Genomic DNA, 12,246 nt, shown 5'->3' on the forward strand with positions numbered 1-12,246 from the left:
CAAATATTAGTGTATGCATGTAACATAAAAGCTGAAACTAGACATTTAAAAAAGCTATTATACATAACAGGTGGGAATAATAGCTTCTTATCATAATGGCAACACCTTCCATATTATCTCTGAATGTGAATGGTCTCTCAGGTATATACAAAAAAAAGAAAGAGTAGTGAACTATATTGCAAATAGCTATTCTATAAGAGACCATTTGGAAAGAACCGAGCATATGAATGTGATAAAGAAAGGATTTCAGGATGGTTATTCAGAAGAAGATCTGGGACAAAATAAACTGGGAGTACTTACATTAATTGGTACAGGATCTCCAATTGTGATAAAAGAAAAAAAAAGAAAAGAATTCTAGATTTGTAGTAGTAAGGGGCTACTGGCAAGGGAGGGGAATTATGCTGCATGTATTCTTATTTCACCAAAACTGCTACAATGGATCTTAAAAAAAATTCTGGTTGAAATAATCAGCTTTCAGCAGGGAATATTACTTATAGGTGGGGACTAGAATTTGATTTGCATCACTGAGGATGTATCTGGGGCCTACAATGGAAAATATGACAAAATAGGGCAGATCTATGAAGAAATGTATTAAAATATTTGGTATGGAAGATGTGAATTCAGTGGTATGAGGTCAGATAGAAATTGCATATTATTCCTAAAAGTACAAACATTGGACTAGGCTAGGCAGAAATTATATTTCACAGGAAAGAAATTATATTACTGTAGAAACTGGTCTGAACTGGAAACAACTGAAAGAAAGTGGAATGAGACTGGAATGAATGCCTTTATCTGTTAATTACCCAGAACTATGCTGAACTAAGTGTACATTTCAGAATAAAGACTGCAAACACTACAGCTTGATTAAGAATGCTTTATTATGTACAGTGGATGTAGATGTCAATAATATCTGAATACTGTCTCCAATAAGAGTGCTGATAAACTGAAATAGTCTGTAGTTTCTGTGTACATATTCTTCATATTCCTTTTCTCCTAAATACTATAATTAATATTCTGGAAAACTAGATATTTGACTTGACTTCTGCACTCATACTCAAGTGTCTGTACTGCAAAGACTTTCTGCATATCAAACCAAAATGAACTAACTTAACTGACCATGTCTGAAGTATATCCTAACAATAACAAAACTCTGCAAATCTCTACATGCCTCTTTAGCCTTGGTTCCCAAGCCTTCCACCATACAAACAAAATGTGTTTGTACTCAATGTACTGTACATTCTGCTCTTGTCAGTACTGACTGAAGGTTATTTTCACTGACTGAAAGTGCATTCACTGAAACTGTATGCACACTGTGAAAGCCTGCTTTAATTTGTCTGCATTTCTAGACTTATACAAAGAGAATACTGTATTTTTGTACATTTAAGATACCCGATCTTACAACTCCTCTTCAGATACCTGAACACACACAGGTATCGCTTTCTGTAGTTATTTTAAAATATGGAATATAAAATGAAGACACAGACCTATGCAAGGTCTAGTCTACTAACTGTATTTATATAGAATTTATTCCATAAAAATTGTCTCTGAAATTACTGAAATGGGATTTTCTTCTGTATCTACTTTACAAATCTATTAATATGGTCTGTAAAGGATACTATAATGATATCTAGGAGTAATATAAAATAAGACTTTATCTGGTAAATAAACTTGCAATTTTAATTTTGACAACCAGGTGTCACTTAAGCAGTTAAGGTATGTTAAGATTGAAGTCTATTAACCTTTTGATTAAATTATAACTGGGCAATACTTTAACATGTTATAACTGGTTAACTCTATTTTTTACACCTATAATATATGTACCTTGAAGCATAATTACCATACACTGTATTAACATGTGGCTGTAAATCTTCAGCTAGATTTATTAATAATTCCATTTACCTTTTTCATTTCTATGTGCTGTAATAGATGCCTCCCTTTTAAATTTGTGTCTTAAATATCCCATAAATATCTATGTGCTCTAATAGTAGAAGTACCTTCAATAAAACCTATGCTTTCTGTAATTCAGATCTGTACCTTTGCATACCTTGTCAGTGTCTTTTTAACTTTCTGTCTAATGTACAATAATTATGTAATGTACACTGAATTCTGTAAATAAATTAACAAATTAAGCCTGACCTGTTATGCTTTGAGTATATTAAATAACTATTACTACTTATCATTTTTTTTATTTTTATTTAACATTTGTTTACCAGGAAAGTCTAATTTGGACAGACCTCATTTTCAGTGAAGGCCTGAGAAAAATGCTCCAGATGCAAGTTTTTGGAATATGGGAGGAAACCAAAGCAACTGGAGGAAACCCATGTGAACACAGGGAGGACATGCAGACTCCACGCAGATAGCACCCCAGCAGAGAATGTAACCAGAGAACCTGTTGCTGTGAGGCAACAATGCTAACGCTGCACTACTGCACCACTCATTCTTTAGATAATTTACCTTAATAAGCCTGCTATAAATAATTCTTCCACTGTATCCTTAAAACTAATGACTGAATAATGTGAAATGTGATGTAAATTTATGTTGTTATGCTGTTAGAAATTTATAATATAAGTATGAATGTTATATTCTGAAATCTGACTCAAATGTACTATACAGAACTCACAACTGAGTATGAATGTCATATTCTGAAACTTGACTGAAATTTACATTAACGTGGTACATATTTATATTGAACATCTAAAATAGCTGTATATAAATGATATATTCTGGAAACTAACCAAACTAATACTAAAGGAATACCTTTTCTGCTAGTGTTAACTGAGCAGAAATAAACTGAAATCTGGTAAATGTTTATTCTGGAAACTAAAGTATAAAAACATAAACTGAAATATGCAAATGCTATATTCTGGAAACTAAACTATTAGTAAAGTAATATCTTTTTTTCTGTCAGTATTGTCTGAACACAGATAAAAACATAAACTGAAAACAAGTACTGTTATACAATTGTCTCAACACATAAAAACGTTTGCATACTTGCTTTAACTCTAATCTGCATAAATGCACATCTGTTACATACACATTTTAACGTTAAACAATTTATATAACTGAAACACATTTAAACTGAAAACTAGTACTGTTACACAGTTGTCTGTAAACATAAAAATGCTTGCTTTAACTCTAATCTGCATACATGCACATTTGTTGTATACACATTTTAAGTTTAAAGAATTTAGATAACTGAAACATTTAAACAAACATTGATGGCTTGTCTCTCTGTAGCTACTTAAGTTGTGTACCACAGCTCTTGCCATGCTTAGGCCTTACTCTGCATTGTTCCAGTCACTGTTGAGATATTAGAAGGACCTCCCTAGAGTCCCAAGTTTTCTTTTCTTTTACACTTAGCCATCCAAACCTCACATTTCCCATCTCCTGTGCAAGGCTGGGTGACTGATGTAATAGTTTTCTTGACTGTATTTACTTGCATTCTGGAAAATTAGCCTGGAAATTATTTAAATATTCAACATTGACAATGTGTTTTTTGTAGCAATATCTGTAAAGCACAAAAAAAAAGCAGTATCAGGTCCTTAATATAACATTTGCAGCTTTAACAATTATAAATTGATAGCATTGCTTGTTGCCCTGATTTTATTTACATTTTCTGCATGAAATAAACATATGCTACTAATAAATACTTGTAAGTCTGTAAGCAAACTGATAATGTACTATAGTGAAATAGATTATTGCAAATCTGTAACTAACTGATAATGTACTACAGTGAAATGGAGAAGCTATAACTTTATTATTAAATCAAAGAGAAACCTCAGTGGCATTGTTTTTCCTTGTCATAACCTCAAATGAAGCTAAAGTAGTAATCTGACATTGTATTAATATTTCTTAGACCTCTCCACTTCTTTACATATAGATGTTTTCTTAGCTGATGACATTTAACTCTTTCAATACTACTGAATGCTGCAAGGATTTATCATTATGGTCTACTATTTTTGGGGATAAAAACTAAGAACTGTTACTGCATAAAGCTGTCACTAATAATATTAAACTGATCTTTACCATACTGTTTAATGGCATACAGTACTGTCTTTAATTCAGCTCACTGAACTGGCCTGTCATCTGATAACACATTTATATAAGTCTGTGCATCTAATTTGCTTGGTAAACTGCAATTTCTGCACAAAATATATACAGTCTTGAACTGCTTACATTTACACATTTATTACTATAGTCAAACTGATCTGATTCTGGAACTTTGCTTTATATGAGAGTTGAATCTATCACTTTAATGATACATAATATTTATGATGCACACTTTTCTTGCATGTGATTTGAATTTTTGACTGTAGTGTCACTTTTAAAATGTAGCATTGACCTTGTATTTCATATTCTGTAAACTAGCAAAACATAATTTAATATCTGTGAATGTTTTTCTGTTTCTGTTTGTATTAAGATATTATTTATGCATTGCAACACTTTACTACCATAATTCAAAGATCTTAACAATGTATGCTAAACTAAACAATAACACAAAAATTCATTTGCCAGGTCTGCAACTGTAATCCCTTTATTCTGCAAATTTACTTAACTGTCATTTTTGGTATACCATACACAGCCTGAAACTGTTACCTTTTTTTCTTACTGACAACTCCCAGTCTGTCTTAGCTTTCTGAGAATAAGATACTGTTTCTGAAAATGTGGTAACTTGACTGCCTAGACATCAGCTGTGGCAGCTGAATTGGAATATATTTTACCTTTAACACATTAATTTCATGTTCCGGTTGTAACCAATTCTTCAAATCCTGTACATTTGCACAGTTTACTGCACACACACTGTTGCAAGTGTCCTCTGTATGCACTACTGTACATTCTGTAGCTTTTTATTTTTCCATAAAATCTTGTTACTGAAGTCTAAAACAACATGTAATTATGATGACATGTCCATACCTAGTATAGAACTGCTCAATGCTATAATGTTTGACCCTTCAAATCCTGACATAGCTGCACTCATATCCTCTAGTAGAGGTCTATTTGTAACTGAAATTGATGTGTCTGTATTAATCAGTATATTATTTCAAAATTTCTGTTCTAAAAACAATGACATATTGTCATTTTTCTCAACCTTAAACAATTACAAATAATCTGATTTGGTGCTGGACTGCCACACCCTTTATAGATAAGCTGAAAATCCTTTTTTATTGAACTAGCAGTAATACTGACTTGAACTATAGTATGCTTTTCTTCTTTATTTTGCCCTAAAGTATGTACATCATTTATGCTGATGTTTACTTTATCACACTGATCACAATCTGTACTCTGATCTGTCTTATCCTCCTTCAGTGCAATATTTGCATTGGCTTCTGAAAACAATAAACTAGAATTTATTACATTCTGAATATCCATATTTGAAATGATGTGAACTTGAGACATTGCAAATGTTTGCTTTGTGTCGTGTCTGGAAATCTGTATGTTAAGTACACTGACTATATTTATATCTGTAGCTTCAATACTGTGACTTAACTCTGTACATTGAAACACATATAAACTAGAATTTATTACATGCTAAACATCTGTATTTGAAATAATGTGAACCTGAGACATTATAAAGGTTTGCTTAGTGTCTTTTCAGGAAATCTGCATGTTACATACATTGATTATGTTTGCATCGGTATCTGCAATGTGCTGTAGCATTTACACTGATTTCTGAAGTCTGTAAGCAAGAATTTGTGTTATTTATGTCTGAAACCATACTGCTAGAAGCAGTGGCGGCTGGTGACTTCAAATCACAGGGGGGCTGCAGGAGACGCTGAATGGGCGGGGTCAAAGGGAAGGGGTGTGGTCAACCATAAAGGGGAGGAGCTATGCACAAAACCACAAAAAAACTAACTTTAATTAAATACGCTGCCCTGGGTGGCAAACCATCATTATGAAAGTCCAATCAAGACAAAAATAAGTGTAGAAGAATAAAAATATTTCAATGCATTGGCTGCATGACAGCTTACTTAATATCTAGATGGAAACAAAAGGTTGTGAGGCATGAAAAATAAATTACTTTTAAATACATTACTGGAATGCCAGTCAAAATCAAGTATAAGAAAACCAGAAGCACTCAACTCAAACTACTTCTCCTTGCACTGCAGTTCTAATTATAATATATTCAGCTTTATTAAAGTACCAAGCAACATGCTGAAAGTAGAAATCTATGTGATGCCCCCACTTGTAAAATGTTTCTTATCCAAAAAGACCTGCTGCCTGACGTTTCATGGGGAAAACATGATAAAAGTAAAAATGAAAAGCAAACAAGAAACAAGCTCAAGATACATTGCTTAAAGGATTACTGTACAGGTTATGGACCACACATGATTGGCATTCTGTTTAGTTTACGGGTAAAGCCTGTAGAGATGACTGGAAGTCTCCAACAAGTGTAATGAGCTTTTTAAAATAATGGAATCCTGTCCTTTAATACCCAAGGCTTATACATTATCTAGTCAAGTATTCTCTGCATGGCAACAACAGAAAGGCTTTCAATGTTGGCAATTCTTTAACAGTATGCTTATTAAAGCTTACTTGCATCTTACGATGTCAGACAAGCTTACCTTATGGTCATTAAAGCATTGCTACTTAAACACAGAGCAACAGGCACTTTGAGTAATAAGCATAAATCAACAGTACAAAAATATGACAGAAACCAGACCATTCTGCAAAATCAAGGACAGACGAAAAGCCACTGTAGTACTTATGCAGTGTGTCCTCCCCATCCAAGGTAGATACAACTACTCCTTGCCTTGCTTGGACACATCCAGAGTCACTACATGGGGAGTGGGGTGCAACAAGCATGTCACAATTTGAAATCTCTCTGGCTGACTGTGATGGCCCTGACACATTTGTCATACCTCTCAACTTCAAGAGCAAGAAATCTGGACAAAGCCATACACAGAAGTGGGACAAAGGCACAACAAGAAGGACAATTTTAAATATTGCTCTAATAAACTTAGAAAGATAATAGAATAGGTCTTGCATTAGTATGAATTTTCTGAAGGGTATAAAATCTGAAACTCAAATGTCTGTCATTTTCTAACTTCAGTCTTTAGTGATTTGTCACTAATTTGCCAAAAACACAATTTTATGAAAAATGGACCAAAATGTGATGCAAAAATATAAAATAGACACACAATACAGCTTCTACCTGTCAAAGAAGGGACACTTTAATATTAGTACTGCTACCTTGAGCAGCTGACAAAATAAAAGAATCTACATGCATTTCAAGTAATCTATAACTTTGATTATTACAGTTATTTCTTAATTGTAAACCCTCCATGTTTTCTTCCAAAATTGCTATTTTGCGGAGGGATTATTAGGGGAAGAGCAACATTTTGAGCCAAAAATTGGGGACAGTTGAGAGGTTGGCTATGCCTAATTCTATAAAGCAATTTATTTGCATGTACCTCTCAACCTGTTAATGCAGTAAATCTGAACAAGGCCAAATATATTGGGGCACATATAAACAGTACTAAAATTGCTCTTGTATAAATTGAGACAGTTGATAGAACGGCTCTTACTTTAACATGCATTTTTATGAAGGTTATGAAGTCTGAAACTTATTATTTAGTGACTTCTGGCAAATCATTTAGGAATTAAAACTACAAATTTTATGAACAACAAACCAAAAATAAGAAGCAAAAATCTATTCATTCTTTGAAAATCTGGACAGTTGGGAGGTATAGTTCAGCTGGGCCTGTCTGAGTTTGCTGCCCTTCCCCCCGCCTGACAAAATAATGGTTGAACTGGAGCCTCTGCAGCCATTCCAATTAACCATTACTTGGCTATTTCACTCCATTTACCATAAACACTAATGTGCATACTGCTTTACTTCAATGATTGGACTTCATTTGAAAGTTTTATTTTGTATTTTACAGCACAAACATTAAGTAATCTGTTAAACAAAGCAATGCAGTCTCACAATGAAAACTTAGCATTAAAACTTCTCTGCCCTTGAAACTCACATTCATTGAAACAGCATTGAAACCCACATTCAAAGAAAATACATTTTGCCAGTGGCAGATAAAGATTAATTTTGGGCTGTTTTCGAATCATAGGCCCCTTGCATATGAAACATACATGTGCTCTTTGATACACCTTCCTCATTGTACTAAAATTATATTCCTTGTACAATACAGTACACTTGTTAGAGGGTGTTTTAAATTTGTTTTGAACATTTTTCCAGTAAGCAATGAAACAAAACATATGCACCCATAATGGCAAAACTGCCCAGTTGAGAACATTTATCATAAAAAGTCTACTCAGACTTCCACAGTCCACCATTATTAGTAAATATACACAATTCTACAGTCCACCATTATTAGTAAATATGCACAATTCCACAGTCCACCATTATTAGTAAATATGCACAATTCTACAGTCCACCATTATCAGTAAATATGCACAATTCTACAGTGCACCTTTATCAGTAAATATGCATAATTCTACAGTCCATATTCAGTGAATTCAGTTCTTGCCATAGCTGTCAACCTTAGCACAAAACCTGGACGAAGCCAATAATGGGGAATACAGTCCCAAAAAATAGGGACAAATTTAAAATATTCATCTTATAAACTTAGAAAATTGCTAGAAAAAAGGTTGTGCTACTATGTATTCTGAAGAACATGAAGTTTGAAATTCAAATGCGGTCAATTCTACTGCGGACAGAACAAAACAATTTTCAGCAGAGGCAGGGATTAATACTGCAGACACGTCTGTGTAAAATGGCAGGGCATCAGAGCAAATCCACACAAACACAGGCAGGAGATGCAGACTCACACAGAAGCCACCCCAACCAAGAATCAAACCAGAAAACCTATAGCTGTGAGGCAACAATACTACCACTGCACCATCAAATCTGCAAGGAATTAAACATTCAGAAACCTGAAGTCTGAAATTCAAATGCCTGTCAATTTTACTGCGGACAGAACAAAACAATTTTCAGCAGGGATTAAAACTGCAGACACGTCTTTGTAAAATGGCAGGGCACCAGAGCAAATCCACACAAACACATGGAGGAGATGCAGACTCACACAGAAGCCACCCCAACCAAGAATCAAACCAGAAAACCTATAGCTGTGAGGCAACAATACTACCACTGCACCATCAAATCTGCAAGGAATTAAACATTCAGAAACCTGAAGGCTGAAATTCAAATGCCTGTCAATTTTACTGCGGACAGAACAAAAACAATTTTCAGCAGAGATGCAGGGATTAATACTGCAGACACGTCTTTGTAAAATGGCAGGGCACCAGAGCAAATCCACACAAATACAGGAGGAGATGCAGACAGAAGCCACCCCAACCAAGAATCAAACCAGAAAACCTATAGTTGTGAGGTAACAATACTATCACTGCACCATCAAATCTGCAAGGAATTAAACATTCAGAAACCTGAAGTCTGAAATTCAAATGCCTGTCAATTTTACTGCGGACAGAACAAAACAATTTTCAGCAGGGATTAAAACTGCAGACACGTCTTTGTAAAATGGCAGGGCACCAGAGCAAATCCACACAAACACATGGAGGAGATGCAGACTCCACACAGAAGCCACCCCAACCAAGAATCAAACCAGAAAACCTATAGCTGTGAGGCAACAATACTACCACTGCACCATCAAATCTGCAAGGAATTAAACATTCAGAAACCTGAAGGCTGAAATTCAAATGCCTGTCAATTTTACTGCGGACAGAACAAAAACAATTTTCAGCAGAGATGCAGGGATTAATACTGCAGACACGTCTTTGTAAAATGGCAGGGCACCAGAGCAAATCCACACAAATACAGGGAGGAGATGCAGACAGAAGCCACCCCAACCAAGAATCAAACCAGAAAACCTATAGTTGTGAGGTAACAATACTATCACTGCACCATCAATTATACAAGGAGTTAAACATTCAGAAACCTGAAGTCTGAAATTCAAATGCCTGTCAATTTTACTGCGGACAGAACAAAACAATTTTCAGCAGAGGCGAGGGATTAAAACTGCAGACACATCTTTGTAAAATGGCAGGGCACCAGAGCAAATCCACACAAACACAGGCAGGAGATGCAGACTCCAACAGAAGCCACCCCAACCAAGAATCAAACCAGAAAACCTATAGCTGTGAGGCAACAATACTACCACCGCACCATCAATTATGCAAGGAATTAAACATTCAGAAACCTGAAGTCTGAAATTCAAATGCCTGCCAATTTTACTGCGGACAGAACAAAACCAATTTTCAGCAGGGATTACAACTGCAGACACGTCTTTGTAAAATGGCAGGGCACCAGAGCAAATCCACACAAACACATGGAGGAGATGCAGACTCCACACAGAAGCCACCCCAACCAAGAATCAAACCAGAAAACCTATAGCTGTGAGGCAACAATACGACCACTGCACCATCAAATACGCAAGGAATTAAACATTCAGAAACCCTTAAGTCTGAAATTCAAATGCCTATCAATTTTATTTAACATTTTTTAATCAGGACAGTCTGACTTGGAACAAATAAACAAATTTTCAGCAGAGGCCCAGGAAGAAATAATGCAGACATGTCTTTGTAACATGGGAGGGCAAAAGCAAACCCACACAAACACAGGGAGAAGATACAGACCCCACAAAGAAGGAACCCCAGCCAACCTGCAGCTGTGAGGCAACAATGCTACTACTACACCATCAAATATCAAGCATTGCAACATTTACAAACCACAGATATTATGAGGAACAGATCAGATCGAATATGAGGTAAAAATCTGAAATTTTTTTACAAATGGTGGTGGGTAGGGAACTCAAGTCTTTAACACCTGCATACAGGGTACAGGGTTCAAGCCTGAGGCATTCCCTACCACACCACCATAAGCACCTGGGGCATTTTCACACACACACACACACACACCTCCCCAGTAAAGCACAAGCACCATACACATACACAAACTCCAGTAAAGCACAAGCACCATACACAAACTCCAGTAAAAGCACAAGCACCATACACAAACTCCAGTAAAGCACAAGCACCATACACAAACTCAAGAAAAATAAACATTGTAAATTAAAAGGCACCTTACCTGAATGAATACATCCAGAGTTAACGTCCGTACATACATCCTTCCCCCGCAATACTGAAGACCCGCGAGATCCACATGCTGCTTCCTGGCCAGAGATCCCTGAGGCTCTGTCCCGAGTCCCTCCTGCTCATCTTGCAGTCGGCACGCGTCCCATAGTCCGGGCGGGTCGGTGCACTCTAAAAGTGCAGAGACGCTCATGTGTCCCCCTATGGGGACGGCCGAGCTGCCTTGAGCATGCGCATAGACCGATAAGCCGGGACTCGGTCTATGCGCATCACGTCAATTTTAAAAATGTTTTTTATTTTTCATTTTGTTTTCTTTCTTTTTCTTTCTTTTTTTATGTTTGAGGGGGCTGCAGTCCGGCAGCCCTATGCCACGAGCCGCCCCTGGCTAGAAGCTGTCTCCTTCAAATCCTGAGAAATTGTTATAGTCTGCTTCTGTGATTTAACATTTTGCATCTAGAAAGATTTAACATTCCTGAACTATTAACACTGAAATTTAAATGAGCATTTCTGGGACACAGTTTTTTAGACTGCTTTACCCAATTTTTAACTTTAAACCACTTATATACTGGTGTCTTTACTGTAGAAGAACTGTTTGACATATTTATACAATTTACATTTACTGATATATTTAAACATTTCTGAGATTTACTGTCTGACTTGACTACAAAATGCATTCTGGAAACATGAATGTTCACATAAGGAAAGGTGAAATTGCTTGAAGAGGGTGGCCTGGCATCTCACTGCTTTTTCAAACTCTGACTTTTAAGGATTTTTTTTTGAAATTGTGACATTACACTGAAAATCTGAAAGTCTGTCACCTGGTTTGAAGATGCTGAAGTTTTTTGATACATTGCTGTTAAGTGGATAATGTTTTTACACTGATATCTTGAAAAGTCTAGTTTTTGAGAGTTCACTATAGATTTTGATTTTCTGAAGCAATGTTCTGAAGGAACTCTGCTGAAGTTTTTAGATTTTCTAAAGTACTGCTGCTCTGCTGAAGTTCGTTGAGACTTTATTATAGATTTCCTGAAGTAGTGTTTCAAATGATCACTGTTGCTCTGTAGTCTGCTCTGCAGGATACACATAGTCTAACTGCTGATAAGGTTGCTATTGGGTTTTGGGACATACTTTAACTGCAGATATTGCTCAACCCCCCAACTGATGGTGTATCATCACTGAGAG

Source organism: Protopterus annectens, chromosome 10.part0, assembly GCF_019279795.1.
Source record: "Protopterus annectens isolate FY-2018-M chromosome 10.part0, PAN1.0, whole genome shotgun sequence".
Taxonomy (NCBI): Eukaryota; Metazoa; Chordata; order Ceratodontiformes; family Protopteridae; genus Protopterus; species Protopterus annectens.